Here is a 21,065-nt window from a genome sequence, read left to right as displayed (position 1 = left end):
TCAAGAATTTGAAAATTATTTTTGTCTTTAAAAATTGTTCATACATTTCTAAGAAGTTAACTAATTAAAAAATTGATCGCAAATATGAAAAAAAATGTGTATGATTCTGAAAATGTTAAAAAAAAATAACAAACACATTTGCGGGCTTGGAGAAAGATCACGACTTCAAGAACCTTCAGGAGTTTGTAAAATCATTCACGGATTTGATAAGAGACGAAACCGATGTGTGTTATGTGAGGAGCTCGTGATATTCTTTTTCCTGTTGTAACGCACGGGTATGTTTTGCTAGTTAAATCGTAAGAAAACATATACATCTCTTGAATGAAACTGAAAATGGGAGATGGCTCCACAACAGCACATGCAAAACAGCCGAATGTCTCTGAAATATATTTCTTATCATCAATTCAACGATCAGATATACAAACCACACAAATGAACCTCGTACCCACTAGCAATAGCAGGCGGAACAAAATTCTTGGATGGCGGCTCTACCTTCAAACCTCAGCTAGCAAACAATTTCGTGACCCCGTGGATGTGCCCGCCCATACGGAGCACACATTTCGTAATCAATAATTTTATCGGTTACATCCAACATGGCTACAAGGAAAACATCACGATGCTTCTCTTGGGGTAACAGTTTCTGCGTGACTTCCGCTCCCGCTTCTTCACGTCCTTCACCATTGGTATCTCTTCGCTATATGGTCAATAAAAGTGACTGGGGTTCAGACACTGTACACCCGAGGCCAGCTTAATGCACTGGTTTCCAGTTTGCAATGCTTCCAGACTTTTCTGACAACCTACTTTCATAGCAGAGACAAGCCTCAGCGCAGGCTAAGAGCCTAGAGAAATAAAGGAGAGCAACGATCATGAATAATCATAGTCAAGCAACGATAAAATTAATTGCGCAAACATAAACGAGAATGGTCCCAGAATATACAGTATCATCTACTCCCTCCGTTCCTAACCATAGTGAAATCTCTACAAAGACTTATATTTAGGAACAGAGGGAGTACAAAACATGCACAACTTAAATGTAGGACACCACACACTTTCAGGACCATTTGTTTTAGATCAGCTTAAATGACATGAGCACATTGAACGGGCCAATGTTAACTTCATTTCAGTTACCAATGCAGATAGGATCAATCGGCATTTCAGTACTCATCAATGAATAATTTGGCACGACTACTTTTCCATTACACCACGTATGCTGATAGCATCAGTAGTTCAGTACACAACTAAAGGAAGGTCGATATAACTTAACATGTTGAACTCACAAGAAAGCTAGGACACTGGGCACTGACAAGTGGAAGATTGCCTTTGACTCGCTCCCTTTATCCTGAACTGATAGAACCTGAGATGGTCCAACCAGGTTAATACTCTAGCTAGTTATATTATTGCCGTGCCCGAATAGGGCAATTTTCTAGTTAGTCCAAGAAAGTTAATGTTTCACCCAGATTAAGGAATTCTAATTTCGGGTCAAGGTATTTGCAATATCCATCCACAAAACATTGTGTTTGCTTGATTTAATATTCTAGTCTACACTTAAGTACAGTCTTAATCCTTGATAGGACTATCTCACTTATCAATACGAGGTTACAGACCTAAATGAACCCACATACTGCAATATCCTGGGACTAATTCCTTCGGTTGTAAATGTATCGTCGTCTAACAGAGTGTCCAATAAAATTAAATAGCTGAGGGTGAAGGGGGAAAGGGAACTACATCCTGACAGAGAACGACCACATTCATTCAACAACCTAATGATGGTATATCTACCTAACACTGAGTCCAAGTCAGTATCAGATTACGCAAATGGTTGACCAGAAGAACAAAATAATTTGGAAGGGAACCATATGAAAGCACAACACCTATGGCAGACCGTGTGCTTGTTCAGCATATGTATAATCACCACAGCAAGCAAAACTGGAATCTGACCAAAAAATATACAAGCCTCCATCACCAGAGAGCACCATCTTGCATCAGATTTTCATCGGTCATCAGCATAGGCTGCAATTATGCATGCACATAGATATGTACAAGCCAAAGCCAAATCGATCAGCGGCAACCTTACATACCTTAGCAAACCACAGAAAAAAAAATGGTGTGATAACAGGAGACCGGGGGGGAGGGGGGGGGGGGGGGGGGGGGACCTCCCATAGGTTCCACTGCCAGACAATCTACCATTCCCAATCGATGAGAACTTGAGACTTAACAATAACCTAAAATGGAAAATTATCCAGTATCTAACAAATGACATACACATGAAACCATATTTTCCATTGAAAAAACAACATAATACAAAAATATAAGACTAAATAGCCTCTCTAGGAGTATCAGATCCATTTCTCCAGAGCCTATATGTCATGGCACTTGTGCAGTGCCTTGGCAAGGAAAGAAACATAAATCCCAGTACACTAAAAAAATATTCCTTCATAGTTTTACCTTCGACAGTTAAATTACAAAGGTGTAAAGCTAAAACTGAATCATAAAGATTATGGAACCACTATTGCCCTCCTTCCTCAAAACAGATAGTTGCCAAATTCAGCCCGTGTCATTTCCCATGATGAAAATCAGAGCATTTGGACTCACAATCATCCTTCCAGATGAGGTTTAAGCTTCAAAAATCAGACAACGCATTTCTCACATAAAAAAGGGTGTTCACAAAATTACATCTCGCAACTCTGACGATTCATTGTTTTACTCGTAGTGCATCAACATGGTCTACTTATGTAATACTCTAAAGAGGTCCTTGGCTGTAAGTGGGTACGTCTCCAAAGTACGAAACTAGACAAAGAGAACAACTCATTAAGCTTTGGATCATACTAATGATATATGTCGCCCTTCTCAAAAGCTCATAAAATATGCATGATAATTGATCCACTATAGAGGTCATTAATTGGTTTATCTACTGTTGAGTCTAACATTCAGTTACAAATCCCTCTCCAGGTGTTTTAACTGTGACATAAATTGTGGAATTACACTATCCAACAGGCAAACAACTTGAGCAAATAAAGAAAGAAAAAAAAACAGATAAGAACAGCCAAGAGGAGTGCACATACCTTCAGCTTGCTTTCCCACCTTTTAAATGTTTATCACAAATGCAGCATCCTTGTCAATGGAGAAAATCATGGGTTTCTCATCTTTACTGTACTGAACCACTGAAGAGATTAAAATTTCAGTTGTGTAGATACAAAAAATATCAAAAGTATTTGATGGACATACCTTGGCAGGCCAGACATCAGCTTCCTTCAAGCTCAAGCGTGCTTCAAGCTGGTTCAATCCACCGTATATGCATGCGCTCGAGGCAAAGAGCAACCTGTAAGACCAAAGGAGGAACATATTAGAATCAATATGTGCTTCATAACATTATGTGGAGTTGATTACTTGAAATTGGTTATGTGGTTTGCTAATTATAACATGGCAGGGAAAGGCAGAGTTGATTGTCCAAATATCAAGGAAGCAGTGTGGTTTTCTTAAGTACAGTTTGGTAATGTTAGTGAAAACTCTACTAGTATACAGACCTGGACATGCTAAATGATAATTCATCAAACTGATGCCTCAAAATGTAACCAAAATCAATGAAGAGTTTAAGACTAACATGCATATGGAATGCAAGGCATCATAAAGAGTTGCAAGCACAATCACATATGAACTATCTTTGTTCTCTTCTCCTTTTGCAGATACTTTAAGACACACATGAAGTGAATCATCACAAAGGCATCCAAATTCAGCTGGCTTTAATTTCAAAGTAGATTAATTTTGAAGAAGTTAGCTGGCAAGTAAGACACCTAGTGAACACTTGCAAGTAAAGGTTGGGGTAATGCTAAGATCTTAAAACCTAGACAGCATGATACACAGGCGTAAATCAGAAGTGGGAGGGGGGGGGGGCATGATCTCAGTTCTAAGATATAAAGATTCTAAGAACTTCACCTTTCAACAAGTACTCCAAAAAATGCACATTGTTGTAGTACGCGTCCATATAAGCACACCTCAAAATGTCTCTTGTACTTATATTTTGAGTTGAATAGAGCACTTGAGCTGGTTTAAGAGGTTGAGTCTCATTTAGACTGCATTCTGAGAATCTGCTGTAAATGATACAACGCAACAAGTGCAATCAGAAAACTTGTGATGCATACACATTAACTGTCAAGAGTGAGATCGACCACCATCAGCCACCAAGAAATCCAGAGTTCTCTCACAATAAGCGAGAACGAACAAATTCAGAGTTCTCCCACGAGCATTGATTCTGTGAGAACTTCCAAGGCGTTGTGTCTGCACCGCAGTTTGAACTTCCAAAGAAATGTTGGGCTCATGCTGAAGAATGTGAAGTTGTGATAAAGCATTTTTTGAGCATAGAATCGGAGTGCTATCTTCACAATCGCCAACATTTGTAATGACTTTGCTCTTTGGACTAACCGGTTCCATGTACCGGTAGATAAGGTGTCAGCCAGATCCTGGCTGACGTACCTCTCCTTACGGCTTGCCGTCACCCTGTAAAAACCTCTCCTCGGCTTTGGCTGAGCTTTGAGTGATATAATTCAGGTGGGGATCCCCCCCCCCCCCCCCCCCCCGCCGGTGATTCCTCAAAAAAAACGATGATGGTGGCTCTACATCGAATACCCTCACGACTTTCATCGATAGTGTTGGTGCGCATAACTCCACTGACTACGTCTCTCACTGTGCTTTCCCTTCACGCTTGGTGCTTGTGTGCCTGCGACCTTGTCTCCTCCACTGACTTCTACAACCGGTACCAATGGTGCTACACCGCCTCCTCTAGCGGCTTACACAATAGTAGCTGGCCACTACCTCTCCGACATCTCTAGGAGGCCGCGCCTCATCGCTATGTACAGAAGATCATCACCTCGCAGCCATCTCCAGCTGGTTGGCGTCCAACCGCAATCTCGAGACGTCCCCTACTGTAGGTCACAGTCTCGGCTCCCTCTTTTGCTACACGCAGAACCTCAACACCAGACTTCGGAGCGGGCAGAATGACTTTAATACGTGTAATGATGTGCCGCGTGGCAGTACGTAGTACATGTAATAAAGAAAGCATGTTGATGGGGTTACCTTTTCGAGCTCCTCAAGTACAGCCTTTGCAACATCATTTTTCTGCTCAAAAAGACTGTCCAGCTCCATTCTTGGAACTATGGCTCGGACCACTATTTTCCAGAGAAAGAACACCAGCTTAGGCTTCAAAGAGATAGTATAAACAATACAGCAAGATATGAATTTTTACCAGCAAAGACGTAGGACTGAATTTGCTGTTGGGGGATTCTGCAACTTGTAGAATGCATCATCTGCATTCTCCTAACAACCCGGTATTGAATTGTAGAGATCAGTTGAACAAAGACATTATCCTGCAAGGGAAAACGAGGTCATCAATTATTTCAGCAAGTATACAAATAAGCAAAGTTGTCATTGCATTCACTTGGATTTTATGTACTACAGCAGATTAATCACATGGTCGGTCATTTTTTTGTGAATAACGATTGGGTCATTTTGACTAAGTTTCCAAGCATCTCCCATCAGTAGCAAAATTAGATAAAAAGGAAGGTTTGCTCCAGTTATAAACCCAATTCAAGTCCAGAAGACCCAACGTTGTGCAAACAATGTTCTCCAACTGTCACACATAATTTCTCTATCAATATTAACATCATCCCACAGCGTTAACACTACTCTCTGTTTTTCACATTCGGAGATAGTTGAGCAGTGATATCTAGCATCCCTGCCTGCTGTGATCTCATTGTAACGCAACAATGATTTGAACTAATAAATAAACATCTCCCAAAGACCAACCTAGCACTGACAAAATCGGTTTGGAAACGGCCAAACAAATTCCCTCCACTAGCTTACATGGGTATTGCAACCCGCAACTACATATATGTATTATTATGCGGCTAAGGTAGAAACTAGTAACATAACATTGTTTATAGGCTCGCTTCACTAGACCGACCGGCCACAGGGGCAGAGACGGACCATGGGCTTAGAGAGTTCTTAATTTCGCGATTTCAGGATTGGCCAGGCGTGTTCAACTCATAGCAACAACTCTTCCCAACACTGCAGAGTTGGGCAACTACAATTAATTAATTATTTAATTATGCTAAAAAAACATGAGCAGAGCAATCTCGTCTGCTTCTCTTTCAGCAGTTCTTAATTATGAATCTGGCAGCGGCAAGTGACGCAGACGATCAATCTAGGCTACCATCTATCCAAGGGAGGACAGAGCTATCGTTACGTGGCCGAGGGATAGAAAGCATAGCACAGATTTGAACTACCAATTCTGTGTGCTGCAACCTCATTGTAACTTAACAAATGATTTTAACTGCCAACCACCTCCCAAAGAACAATCCAGCCCCGAAAGAACTGGTTCGGAAACGGCAAACAAATTCCCTCGTTTGCTGATATGGGGATTGCAACCAGCAAACACATACATGTATTATTATGTGGCTAGAATAGAAACTAGTAACATGACTTCATTGATAGGGTTGCTGTACCGGATTGAACAGAAGGTCCTGGGCGAAGAGAGCTCTTAATTTGGCGAATTTAGGCTTGGCCCGGGTTGTTTCAAGTTTTCAATCTATATCAACAACTCTGCCCCCAACGCTGCAGAGAGTTGGGCAACAAGCGATTAATTAACTACTAATAGTTACTACTACAGCATTCCAGCAGAAGCAGTAGCGTCTGCTTCTGGCAGTTGGTATTAATCGCGAATCTAGCGCGGGCGAGTGATAAAGATGGTCAATCTAGGGTAGGGTACCATCAATCCATGGGGGAACAGAGCAATCGTGACGTGCCCGGGGGACGGGAGGCGAAGGGGGGAAGAAAGAGAACCTTGGTCTTCGTCTCGACGCGGACGACGAGCGACTGGACGCGGGTGGAGAGGGTCCCGGCGACGAGCACGCCGGCGCAAGGTTGGAGAAGTGAATGCCCGGCTCGGCGAGGCGGAGGAAGAAGAAGGCGCTCACCATCTCCGACGATCCCTCCTGCTCCTCGCCTACTCCTACGTTCCCGCCGTCGGCGGGCTGGGTTGCTTGATCGACGATTCTGGCGACGAATTCGGCGGCGGCGGGCGGGATTTGGGTTCGCGGCGTTGAGACACGCTTTCTCCGTTTTCTGGGTTTTTTTTTTTGAAAAATTGTTCATTCAAATCACGAATCAATGCGGCACGGATACGAGTGCGTCGGACGGTGGGACGCGCCCTGGCCGTGCCATTGGGAACCGGCTCCTCTACCGTGCCTTCTTCTTCCTACCCAGGGTGCGCACTCATATGGGCCAGAATATTACCAACGTCTCAAAAAAAAACCCATTCACCTCGCGCACTGATATGGGCCAGAATATTACCAACGTCTCAAAAATATGGTTTTGCTAATTATTACTCCATCTCAGTTGCCTCAAACAAATGCTAATTATTATCTCAGTCATATTTTATATCCCTCAAAAAAAATCTCAGTCATATTTTATGCGGAGCAAACTTTGTATATTATATTATATTTTCCTATTTTTATATTTTATTATTGTTTTATCAGTTGGATTAGTACTTTTATTTTTATTTTTTTGTGCCTTTGTTTTTCTCCTTGTGACGCTCCTTGCTCACAGACCGGCCTACCTAGACTGCTACTTGTTGTTTGGCCTAAATTTATCGGATAATCCTATTTGATAACCTCGGATAATTCGCAAAAAACCCCCCGAATAATCCACATCTGTCAGATATTATTGATATCATATACGCTACCATATTCGTCAAATATCCAATTGACCAAAATCCATATCCGGGGGACTCGTGCGACCGCAGCTGCATGTCCATCGATCACACGTAATTGCAGTCGTGCGTTCGTCAGTCACACATAAATGTGTTCACATGTCTCTCATAGGTGCTCATAAGGGTACAACAGCCGGCGCAGGCCACCCTGTCTCCTCCCTTGGGCGGCAGGCGGCGACCAAGCACTAGTAGAAAAATGGCCTAATGTTCAGCTCATTAGTCCCGGTTTGTATTTGAGCCGGCACTAATGTGACATTAATGCTAAAGGTTCGCAACGAACCGGTACTAATGAGAGCGGCCCGCCTAGCCGTTGGAACCGGCACTAATGGTCACATTAGTGCCGAACCGGTGTTAAAGAGAGTGGTGGCTGGATGTTGTCAGTATGGGGCCCCTTCAACACATTTAGTACCGGTTCGTGCCACGAACCGGTACTAAAAATCGTCCTATATATAAACCCTTCGTCCACCCGCGATCGATCTCGCTCTGTTTTTCCCCTTTGCCCTTTTCTCTCTGTTCTTCCCCTCTTCATTGACCTCATCACACATTTTGCCCAAATTTTGTCAAGATTTGAAGGCCCCCATCCATTCAAGTGATCACAAAGGTAAGCAACTTTGTCCTTTTATCTCTTATTGCTAGATTAGCTCTTGCAATGCTTTTTATAGTAATTAATTTATGGGTTTAGTAATTTGGGAGGAATTATATGTGGTAGTTTGTTTGATTTATATGCAATCTGAGCTCAAAATAACTCTTAGTTTGCATATGTAGGTGTGGTTTACTTAGTGCCTTCCTATCTCCGTCCTAACCACCGTCGATCGTCCGCACCGTCCCGTCGCCGGCACCACCTTGTGGTGAGCCTCTTATTCTTATCTTTTTTATATAAAAAAATCATGTTTGTGTGATTTATATGTATAGTTACTTGTATAATTATCTTACCCGTACGTTGTTTGTTATTTATAGTGTCATGGTTTTGATATCCGTCCCCATCGGCCCTCATTCGGTTTATGATTCGGATGTGGTATATTTTCTTTTATAACTATTTGTTGCATTTCTTGTTTACGACAAATTATGCCCATCAAGTTGACATAGATATTTTTATCTAGGAGGTATGTGAACCGGAAATTCCAACCGACCCTATTGTCGAGAGGTTAAATTTAGTTGAAAGAGAAAACGGGTATTTGAAAGAAAAATTGAAAAGAATTGAGGGGAGAAGATGGAATTGGAGTTGCATGTTGCCGATGTCGTCGATGATCAAAAGATCAAGATGGAGAAAATGCGCTTGAAGATTAGAAAGAGTAGAAACTATGCCATTAATTATGAGGCTTGGTATCATTATGCTGTTGGATCAATTGTTATCTTAGTTGCGATCTTGATCCCATTTGTTGTTGCATTTAAATGCTTTAGCTAGAGAGTTATTTATATGTTTGTTTTATGAGAATAAGTGTTGTATGAACTTTATGTATTCACTTTATGTATGAACTTGTATTAATTTGGTCTATTCGGTACTGTGTAATGAAGATGAGCCGGCAATGGATGTATGATGACCGATGCTCTCCCAAGTTCGTTGATGGCGTGCATACTTTTCTGATTGCGGCTCAGGCAAACAAGCGGGCGGATGGTTTTATGCCTTGTCCATGTGCTGGTTGTAAGAATGATCACAATTACTCTAACTCAATAACCATTCACGTCCACCTGTTTGAGTCCGGTTTCATGCCCCACTATAATGTTTGGACCAAGCATGGAGAAAGAGGGATTATGATGGAAGAGAATAAAGAAGAAGAGGACAACGATAGCTATCCTGGCCATGGGTTCCCTGAATACGATGATACAACAATGCGGGAAGAAGCTGAACCGGCGATGCAGGAAGAATCTGAGCCGACAATGCGGGAAGAAGCTGAAGAAGAGGCATCAGATGAGCTAGCTGATGATCTAGGTCGGGTCATTGCCGATGCAGAGAGAAACTGTGCTAGTGAAAAGGAGAAGAAGAAGTTGCAGCGCATGTTAGAGGATCACAAGAAATTATTGTACCCGAATAAGCTGACAAGAAAAAGTTGGGCAACACACTGGAATTGCTGCAATGGAAGGCGGAGAATGGTGTATCAGACAAGGGATTTGGAAAGTTGCTGGTAATGTTGAAGAAGATGCTTCAAAAGGATAATGAATTGCCCGAGAGTACGTCGAAGAAAAGAAGGTTGTCTGCCCTCTAGGGCTAGAGGTGCAAAAGATACATGCATGCCCTAATGACTACATCCTCTACCGCGGTGAGTACACGGATTTGAACGCGTGCCCGATATGCGGTGCATTGCGCTATAAGATCAGCTGCGATGACCCTGGTGATGTCGAGGGCGAGCGCCCCGGGAAGAAGATTCCTGCCAAGGTAATGTGGCATGCTCCTATAATACCACGGTTGAAACGTTTGTTCCAAAACAAAGAGCATGCCAAGGCGATGAGATGGCACAGAGAAAACCGTAAGAAAGACGGGAAGTTGAGAATACCCGTTGACGAGTCGCAGTGGAGAAAAGTCGAGAGAAAGTACAGGGAGGACTTTGCAGGTGACGCAAGGAACATATGGTTTGGTCTAAGCGCAGATGGCATTAATCCTTTTGGGGAGCAGAGCATCAACCATAGCACCTGGCATGCGACTCTATGTATCTATAACCTTCCTCCTTGGTTGTGTATGAAGCAGAAGTTCATTATGATGCCAGTGCTCATCCAAGGCCCTAAGCAACCCGTCAATGACATTGATGTGTACCTAAGGCCATTAGTTGAAAAACTCTTACAACCGTGGAATGAAAAAGGTGTACGTGCGTGGGATGAGCACATGGGGGACGAATTTGACCTAAAGGCGTTGCTGTTCGTGACCATCAATGATTGTCCAGCTCTCAGTAACCTTTCAGGACACACAAACAAGGGATACTGCGCATGCACGCACTATTCGGATGATACTAACAATATATATTTGAATAATTGTAAGAAGAATGTGGACCTGGGACATCGTCGATTTCTTCCGAGCAGGCATCCCGTAAGAAAGAAAGGCAAGCATTTCAAAGGTGACGCGGATCACCGAACAAAGCCTCGCCACAATACTGGTGCTGACGTGCATGATATGGTCAAGGATTTGAAGGTAATCTTTGGAAAGGGTCCTGGCGAACAACCTGTTCTGAATGACGATGACGGACGCGCATCCATGTGGAAGAAGAAATCTCTATTTTGGGGCCTGTCCTATTGGAAAGACCTAGAGGTCCACTCCGCAATCGACGTGATGCACATGATGAAGAATCTTTGTGTGACCCTGCTTGGCTTCTTGGGTGTGTATGGCAAGACAAAAGATACACCGGAGGCACGGGAGGACCAGCCACGTATGCATGGAGAAGACGGCATACATCAGGGTCATGCCAGCTATGCTCTTACCAAAGAAGAGAAGGAAATCTTCTTTGAATGCCTGCTCAGTATGAAGGTACCATCTGGCTTCTCGTCAAATATAAAGGGAATAATAAATATGGCAGAGAAAAAGTTCCAGAATTTAAAGTCTCATGGCTGTCACGTGATTATGATGCAACTGCTTCCGGTTGCATTGAGGGGGCTTCTACCGAAAAACGTTCGATTAGCCATTGCGAAGCTATGTGCATTCCTCAATGCAATCTCTCAGAAAGTAATCGATACAGAAATCATACCAAGGTTAAAGAATGATTTGGTGCAATGTCTTGTCAGTTTTGAGTTGGTGTTCCCACCATACTTCTTGAACATCATGACGAACGTCCTAGTTCACCTATGCGAAGAGATTAATTAACGTCCTAGCACTAGTAGAAAACAGGGCTTTGGTCCAGGCCGAGGTGGCCCATTAGTCCCAGTTCAGTCCAGAACCGGGACCCATGGGGCCATCTGTCCCGGTTCGTGAGGCCAGGGGCCTGCCGGGCCTCGTGGGGGCATTGGTCCCGGTTCGTCATGCCCCTTTGGTCCCGGTTGGTGGGACAAACTGGGACCAATGGGCCTCGCTCCTGGCCCACCACCATTGGTCTCGGTTGGTGGCTTGAACCGGGACCACATGCTTCCCTTTAGTCCCGGTTCATGCCACGAACCGGGACCAATGAGGTGCCTATATATACCCCTCGCCCGCGAGCAGAGCACACCAGTGCTCTGTTTTTCTCTGGCCGGCGAGGGGAGGGCATTGTGGTGCTCTAGCTCACCTCCTATGCACATGAGGTGTTCGATGAAATGCCCGAGCCACACTAGTTAAGCTTTCTCCTCTCGAAGCTTGACCTCAAAGCTCCATTTTCCTCGAGATTTGTCTAGGTTTAGCGGCCCATCACGTCCCACTCCCGTCTTCACCGCCGTGGATCGCTCGCACCGATCTCGTCGCCGGCACCACCGTGGTGAGCCTCTTGTTCTTATCTTCTTTCTGAAAGAAAAAATTCTTACTTTAGCTAGATAGATACTTGTCTAATTTTCTTACTTTTATTATTGCTTGTTATTATATAGTGCGATGGTTTTGGTATCCGCCCCCGTCGGCCCTCGTCCTGGCTATGATTCAGATGTGGTATATATTATCTTTTTATAACTATTTGGTTCATTTATTGTTTATGACAATTATGCCGACCAACATGACATAGATTTTATTTATCTAGGAGGTAGCTGAACCAGAAATTCCAACCGACCCCATTGTCGAGAGGTTAAATTTAGTTGTAGAAGAAAACAATTACTTGAAGGAAAAAATAAAAAAAATTGAGGAGGAGAAGATGATATTGGAGTTGCATGTTGCGGATGTCGTCGATGATCACAAGATCAAGATGGATGCAATGCGGTTGAAGATGAGAAAGATTAGAAAATATGCCATTTACACCGAGGCTTGGTATCATTATGCCGTTGGATCAATTGTTACCTTGGTTGCGATTATGATCGCATTTGTTTTCGCATTGAAATGTTTTACATAGTTTCAATGTATGGTTTAATTAATTAGATGCTCTGGAGAGCTATATGTTGTTAGATGAGAACTATGTATGTACTTTGGTTTTAATGTGATGATGAACTTCTATTAATTTGGTCACTTAATTATCTATTCATGATGTTCTGTAATGGTTTTTGACACGCTTAATTATATATAATGCACGTAGATGAACCGGCAATGGATGTACGGTGGCAGACACACCTCCGAGTACATTAAGGGCGTGCATGATTTTCTCGAAGTGGCTGAGGCAAACAAGCAGAATGGTTTTATGTGTTGTCCATGCCCTAAATGTGGGAATACGAAGTCTTACTCTGACCGGAAAATCCTTCACACCCACATGCTTTACAATGGTTTCATGCCACACTATAATGTTTGGACGAGGCACGGAGAAATAGGGGTTATGATGGAAGACGGTGAAGAAGAAGAGGACGATGACAACTATGTGCCCCATGAATACGGTGATGCTGCAACGGGGGAAGCTGCTGAAGATCAAGAGGAACCAGACGATGTGCCCAATGATGCTGCAACGGGGGAAGCTGCTGAAGATCATGAGGAACCAGATGATGTGCCCGATAATGATGATCTCCGCCGGGTCATTGTCGATGCAAGGACGCAATGCGAAAGTCAAAAGGAGAAGCTGAAGTTCGACCGCATGTTAGAGGATCACAAAAAAGGGTTGTACCCCAATTGCGAAGATGGCAACACAAAGCTCGGTACCATACTGGAATTGCTGCAGTGGAAGGCAGAGAATGCTATGCCTGACAAAGGATTTGAGAAGCTACTGAAAATATTAAAGAAGAAGCTTCCAAAGGATAACGAATTGCCCGACAGTACATACGCAGCAAAGAAGGTCGTATGCCCTCTAGGATTGGAGGTGCAGAAGATACATGCATGCCCTAATGACTGCATCCTCTACCGCGGTGCGTACAAGGATCTGAATGCATGCCTGGTATGCGGTGCATTGCAGTATAAGATCAGACGAGATGACCGTGGTGATGTTGACGGTGAGCCCCCCAGGAAGAGGGTTCCTGCGAAGGTGATGTGGTATGCTCCTATAATACCACGGTTGAAACGTCTGTTCAGAAATGAAGAGGATGCCAAGTTGATGCGATGGCACAGTGAGGACCGTAAGAAAGACGGGAAGTTGAGAGCACCCACTGATGAGTCGTAGTGGAGAAAAATCGAGAGAAAGTACTGGCCTGAGTTTGCAAGTGACCCAAGGAACGTATGGTTTGGTTTAAGCGCGGATGGCATTAATCCTTTCGGGGAGCAAAGCAGCAATCACAGCACCTGGCCCGTTACTCTATTTATGTATAACCTTCCTCCTTGGATGTGCATGAAGTGGAAGTTCATTATGATGTCAATTCTCATCCAAGGCCCTAAGCAACCTGGCAACGACATTGATGTGTTCCTAAGGCCATTAGTTGAAGAACTTTTACAGCTGTGGAATGGAAACAGTGTACGTACGTGGGATGAGCACAAACAGGAGGAATTTAACCTGCACGCGTTGCTGTTTGTAACCATCAACGATTGGCCCGCTCTCAGTAACCTTTCAGGACAGACAAACAAGGGATACCACGCATGCACGCACTGTTTAGAAGAAACTGAAAGTATATACCTGGACAAATGCAGGAAGAATGTGTACCTGGGCCATCGTCGATTTGTTCCGAGCAGGCATCCCATAAGAAAGAAAGGCAAGCATTTCAAAGGTGAGGCAGATCACCGGAAGAAGCCCGCCATGCGTACCGGTGATCACGTACTTGCTATGGTCAATGATTTACACGTAATCTTTGGAAAGGGTCCCGGCGGACTAGCTATTCCAAATGACGCTGAGGGACACGCACCCATGTGGAAGAAGAAATCTATATTTTGGGACCTTCCCTACTGGAAAGACGTAGAGGTCCGCTCTTCAATCGACGTGATGCACGTGACGAAGAACCTTTGCGTGAACCTGCTAGGCTTCTTGGGCGTGTATGGGAAGACAAAAGATACACCTGAGGCACGGGAGGACCTGCAACGTTCGCACAAAAAAGACGGCATGCCTCCGAAGCAGTATAAAGGTCCTGCCAGCTACGCTCTTACAAAAGAAGAGAAAGAAATCTTCTTTGAATGCCTGCTCAGTATGAAGGTCACGACTGGCTTCTCGTCGAATATAAAGGGAATAATAAATATGCCAGAGAAAAAGTTTCAGAACCTAAAGTCTCATGACTGCCACATGATTATGACGCAATTGCTTCCGGTTGCATTGAGGGGGATTCTACCGGAAAACGTCCGATTAGCCATTGTGAAGCTATGTGCATTCCTCAATGCAATCTCTCAGAAGGTGATCGATCCAGAAATCGTACCAAGGCTAAGGAGTGATGTGGCGCAATGTCTTGTCAGTTTCGAGCTGGTGTTCCCACCATCCTTCTTCAATATCATGACGCACGTCCTAGTTCATCTAGTCGACGAGATTGTCATTCTGGGGCCCGCATTTCTACACAATATGTTCCCCTTTGAGAGGTTCATGGGAGTCCTAAAGAAATATGTCCATAACCGCGCTAGGCCAGAAGGAAGCATCTCCATGGGCCATCAAACAGAGGATGTCATTGGGTTTTGTGTTGACTTCATTCTTGGCCTTAATAAGATAGGTCTCCCTAAATCACGGTATGAGGGGAGACTGACTGGAAAAGGCACGCTGGGAGGGGCCTCAATAGTATGCAGGGACGGATATTCTTGGTCTCAAGCACACTACACAGTTCTACAGAACTCTACCTTGGTGACCCCGTATGTCGATGAACACAAGAACAGTTTGCGCTCCAAACACCCGGAGCAGTGCGACGACTGGATTACATGTGAACACATCAGGACTCTCAGCATTTGGTTGGAAACACGTCTCAGAGGTGACAACACTGTTTGTGACGAGCTATACTTGTTGTCCAGGGGACCATCTTTGACTATATTGACTTACAAAGGATACGAGATAAATGGGAATACATTTTACACGATCGCCCAAGATCAAAAGAGCACCAACCAAAACAGCGGTGTCCGCTTTGATGCAGCAACCGAGAGGGGAAAGGACACATATTATGGTTACATAGTGGACATATGGGAACTTGACTACGGACATGATTTTAAGGTCCCTTTGTTTAAGTGCAAATGGGTCAATCTGTCAGGAGGCAGGGTACAGGTAGACCCACAGTACGGAATGACAACAGTGGATCTCAACAATCTTGCGTATGCAGACGAACCGTTCGTCCTAGCCAATGATGTGGCACAGGTTATCTATGTGAAGGACATGTCTACCAAAATGAGAAAAAGAAAAGATAAGGAAGCGAATACATCATACGATGAGCCAAAGCGCCACATAGTTCTTTCAGGAAAAAGGGACATCGTGGGAGTGGAGGGCAAGACAAACATGTCTGGAGATTATGAAAAGTTTCATGAAATTCCTCCCTTCAAAGTCAAGGCTGACCCAAGCATTCTAATAAACGATGAAGATTATCCATGGTTACGGCGCAATAAGCAAATGCCACAAGCGAAGAAAAAGTGAAGACTTTCTCCCGCAACTATTATGATGATACCATGCCAACTTTATAACAGACGAGTATGATACCATTGTCCGTTTTGTACATGCACATGCTATGTGGGTGAAATTTGTTGGAGAACGTTGCAGAAAACAAAAAATTTCCTACAGTTTCACCAAGATCCATCTATGAGTTCATCTAGCAACGAGTGATCGGATTGCATCTACATACCTTTGTAGACCACGCGCGGAAGCGTTCAAAGAACGGGGATGAGGAAGGCGTACTCGATGTGATCCAAATCACCGGAGATCCTAGCGCCGAATGGACGGCACCTCCGCGTTCAACACACGTACGGTCAGCGTGACGTCTCCTTCTTCTTGATCCAGCAAGGAGGAAGGAGAGGTTGAGGAAGATGTGTTGGGTTTCGTAGTAATTTCAAAAAAATTCCTACGCACACACAAGATCATGTGATGCATAGCAACGAGAGGGGAGAGTATTGTCTACGTACCCACGCAGACCGACTGCGGAAGCGTTGACACGACGTAGAGGAAGTAGTCGTACGTCTTCACGATCCAACCGATCAAGCACCGAAACTACGGCACCTCCGAGTTTGAGCACACGTTCAGCTCGATGACGATCCCCGGACTCCGATCCGGCAAAGTGTCGGGGAAGAGTTCCGTCAGCACGACGGCGTGGTGACGATCTTGATGCACTACAGCAGCAGGGCTTCGCCTAAACTCCGCTACGGTATTATCGAGGACTATGGTGGCTGGGGGCACCGCACACGGCTAAGGAATAGATCACGTGGATCAACTTGTGTGTTTCTAGGGTGCCTCTGCCTCAGTATATAAAGGACTAGAGGAGGGGAGGCTGGCCGGCCAAGGTGTGGCGCGCCAGGAGAGTCCTACTCCCTCTGGGAGTAGGATTCCCCCCCCCCCCAATCCTAGTTGGAATAGGATTCGCGGAGGGGGAAAAGAGAGAGAGGGGGCCGGCCACCTCTCCTAGTCCTAATAGGACTAGGGGAAGGGGGAGGCGCGCAGCCCATGTAGGGCTGCCTCTTCTCTTTCCCACTAAGGCCCATCATGGCCCATTTAGCTCCCGGGGGGTTCCGGTAACCTTCCCGGTACTCCGGTAAAATCCCGATTTCACCCGGAACACTTCCGATATCCAAACATAGGCTTCCAATATATCAATCTTTACGTCTCGACCATTTCGAGACTCCTCGTCATGTCCGTGATCACATCCGGGACTCCGAACAACCTTCGGTACTTCAAAATGCATAAACTCATAATATTACTGTCATCATAACCTTAAGCGTGCGGACACTACGGGTTCGAGAACAATGTAGACATGACCGAGACATGTCTCCGGTCAATAACCAATAGCGGGACCTGGATGCCCATATTGGCTCCTACATATTCTACGAAGATCTTTATCGGTCAGACCGCATAACAACATACGTTGTTCCCTTTGTCATCGGTATGTTACTTGCCCGAGATTCGATCGTCGGTATCCCATACCTAGTTCAATCTCGTTGCCGGCAAGTCTCTTTACTCGTTCCATAATACATCATCTCGCAACTAACTCATTAGTTGTAATGCTTGCAAGGCTTATGTGATGTGCATTACCGAGAGGGCCCAGAGATACCTCTCCGACAATCAGAGTGACAAAACCTAATCTCGAAATACGCCAACCCAACATGTACCTTTGGAGACACCTGTAGTACTCCTTTATAATCACCCAGTTACGTTGTGACGTTTGGTAGTACCCAAAGTGTTCCTCCGATAGACGGGAGTTGCATAATCTCATAGTTACAGGAACATGTATAAGTCATGAAGAAAGCAATAGCAACATACTAAACGATCGGGTGCTAAGCTAATGGAATGGGTCATGTCAATCAGATCATTCTCTTAATGATGTGATCCCGTTAATCAAATAACAACTCATTGTTCATGGTTAGGAAACATAACCATCTTTGATTAACGAGCTAGTCAAGTAGAGGCATACTAGTGACACTTTGTTTGTCTATGTATTCACACATGTATTATGTTTCCGGTTAATACAATTCTAGCATGAATAATAAACCTTTTATCATGATTATAAGGAAATAAATAATAACTTTATTATTACCTCTAGGGCATATTTCCTTCAAGATGGCTCCAGCAGCAGCACGACGACGTGGTGGTGGTGGAGCTGCAGTACTCCGGCAAGGCTTCGCCAAGCACTATGGAGGAGGAGGATGTGTTGGAGAGGGAGAGGGAGGCACCAAAGGCGTGGGATGAGAAGTCCTCCATCTCCCCACTATATATAGGAGGGCCAACGGGGGGCGCCGGCCCTAGGAGATCCAATCTCCTATGGGGGCGGCGGCCAAGGGAGGAATCCCTCCTGCCCAAGGCACCTAGGAGGTGCCTTCCCCCTTTGGGACTCTTCCCTTCTTGAACCCTAGGCGCATGGGCCTCTTGGGGCTGGTGCCCTTGGCCCATGTAGGCCAAGGCGCACACCCCTACAGCCCATGTGCCCCCCCGGGGCAGGTGGCCCCACCCGATGGACCCCCGGGACCCTTCTGGTGGTCCCGGTACAATACCGGTGACCCCGAAACTTGTCCCGATGCCCGAAATAGCACTTCCTATATATAATTCTTTACCTCCGGACCATTCTGGAACTCCTCGTGACGTCCGGGATCTCATCTGGGACTCCGAACAACATTCGGGTTACTGCATATACATATCCCTACAACCCTAGCGTCACCGAACCTTAAGTGTGTAGACCCTACGGGTTCGGGAGACATGTAGACATGACCGAGATCGCTCTCCGATCAATAACCAACAGCGGGATCTGGATACCCATGTTGGCTCCCACATGCTCCTCGATGATCTCATTGGATGAACCATGATGTCGAGGATTCAATCAATCCCGTATACAATTCCCTTTGTCAATCGGTATGTTACTTGCCCGAGATTCGATCGTCGGTATCCCAATACCTCGTTCAATCTCGTTACCGGCAAGTCACTTTACTCGTACCATAATGCATGATCTCGTGACCAGACACTTGGTCACTTTGAGCTCATTATGATGATGCATTACCGAGTGGGCCCGGTGATACCTCTCCGTCATACGGAGTGACAAATCCCAGTCTTGATCCGTGTCAACCCAACAGACACTTTCGGAGATACCCGTAGTATACCTTTATAGTCACCCAGTTATGTTGTGACGTTTGGTACACCCAAAGCACTCCTACGGTATCCGGGAGTTACACGATCTCATGGTCTAAGGAAAAGATACTTGACATTGGAAAACTCTAGCAAACGAACTATACGATCTTGTGCTATGTTTAGGATTGGGTCTTGTCCATCACATCATTCTCCTAATGATGTGATCTCGTTATCAATGACATCCAATGTCCATAGTCAGGAAACCATGACTATCTGTTGATCAACGAGCTAGTCAACTAGAGGCTTACTAGGGACATGTTGGTGTCTATTATTCACACATGTATTACGATTTCCGGATAACACAATTATAGCATGAATAAAGACAATTATCATGAACAAGGAAATATAATAATAATGCTTTTATTATTGCCTCTAGGGCATATTTCCAACAGTCTCCCACTTGCACTAGAGTCAATAATCTAGTTACATTGTGATGAATCGAACACCCATGGAATTCTGGTGTTGATCATGTTTTGCTCTAGGGAGAGGTTTAGTCAACGGATCTGCTACATTCAGATCTGTATGGACTTTACAAATTTCTATGTCTCCATCTTGAACATTTTCACGAATGGAGTTGAAGCGACGCTTGATGTGCCTTGTCTTCTTGTGAAACCTGGGCTCCTTGGCAAGAGCAATAGCTCCAGTGTTGTCACAGAAAAGCTTGATCGGCCCCGACGCATTGGGTATGACTCCTAGGTCGGTGATGAACTCCTTCACCCAAATTGCTTCATGCGCTGCCTCCGAGGCTGCCATGTACTCCGCTTCACATGTAGATCCCGCCACGACGCTCTGCTTGCAACTGCACCAGCTTACTGCCCCACCATTCAATATAAACACGTATCCGGTTTGTGACTTAGAGTCATCCAGATCTGTGTCGAAGCTAGCGTCGACGTAACCTTTTACGACGAGCTCTTCGTCACCTCCATAAACGAGAAACATTTCCTTAGTCCTTTTCAGGTACTTCAGGATATTCTTGACCGCTGTCCAGTGTTCCTTGCCGGGATTACTTTGGTACCTTCCTACCAAACTTACGGCAAGGTTTACATCAGGCCTGGTACACAGCATGGCATACATAATAGAACCTATGGCTGAGGCATAGGGGATGACACTCATCTCTTCTATATCTTCTGCCGTGGTCGGACATTGAGCCGAGCTCAATTTCACACCTTGCAGCACAGGCAAGAACCCCTTCTTAGAATGATCCATATTGAACTTCTTCAATATCTTATCAAGGTAGGTGCTTTGTGAAAGACCTATGAGGCGTCTTGATCTATCTCTATAGATCTTGATGCCTAATATATATATGCAGCTTCTCCAAGGTCCTTCATTGAAAAAATCTTATTCAAGTAGGCCTAAATGTTGTCCAAGAGTTCTATATCATTTCCCATCAAAAGTATGTCATCTACATATAATATGAGAAATGCTACAGAGCTCCCACTCACTTTCTTGTAAACACGGGCTTCTCCATAAGTCTGCGTAAACCCAAACGCTTTGATCATCTCATCAAAGCGAATGTTCCAACTCCGAGATGCTTGCACCAGCCCATAAATCGAGCGTTGGAGCTTGCACACCTTGTCAGCATTCTTAGGATCGACAAAACCTTCCGGCTGCATCATATACAATTCTTCCTTAAGGAAACCATT

The 21,065-nt window shown here is 44.6% G+C and overlaps 2 long non-coding RNA genes across 3 annotated transcripts; both read right to left on the bottom strand.

Moving 5' to 3' along the window:
- Positions 1–376: 376 nt before the first annotated feature.
- On the bottom strand, positions 377–4,498 carry LOC125525836 (uncharacterized). 2 transcript variants are annotated; one of them, XR_007291448.2, is made up of 4 exons: positions 3,934–4,498; positions 3,226–3,319; positions 3,063–3,161; positions 377–2,010 (listed from the first exon to the last, which is right to left on the bottom strand). It is a non-coding gene; the product is annotated as an uncharacterized LOC125525836 (long non-coding RNA). The 2 variants fall into 2 exon arrangements; XR_015610823.1 differs by having other exon boundaries at positions 3,063–3,153.
- A 548-nt stretch (positions 4,499–5,046) lies between these two features.
- Positions 5,047–6,964, bottom strand: LOC125524805 (uncharacterized). Its single transcript, XR_015611893.1, has 3 exons — positions 6,835–6,964; positions 5,240–5,360; positions 5,047–5,162 (listed from the first exon to the last, which is right to left on the bottom strand). It is a non-coding gene; the product is annotated as an uncharacterized LOC125524805 (long non-coding RNA).
- Between the last annotated feature and the right edge of the window lie 14,101 nt (positions 6,965–21,065).

The sequence above is a fragment of the Triticum urartu genome, chromosome 7A, assembly GCF_056163025.1.
Source record: "Triticum urartu cultivar PI428250 chromosome 7A, HENAU_Tu73, whole genome shotgun sequence".
NCBI classification, from domain to species: Eukaryota; Viridiplantae; Streptophyta; class Magnoliopsida; order Poales; family Poaceae; genus Triticum; species Triticum urartu.
Note: the sequence above shows the minus strand (reverse complement) of the source record. Positions and strands in the feature narration are given on the sequence as shown.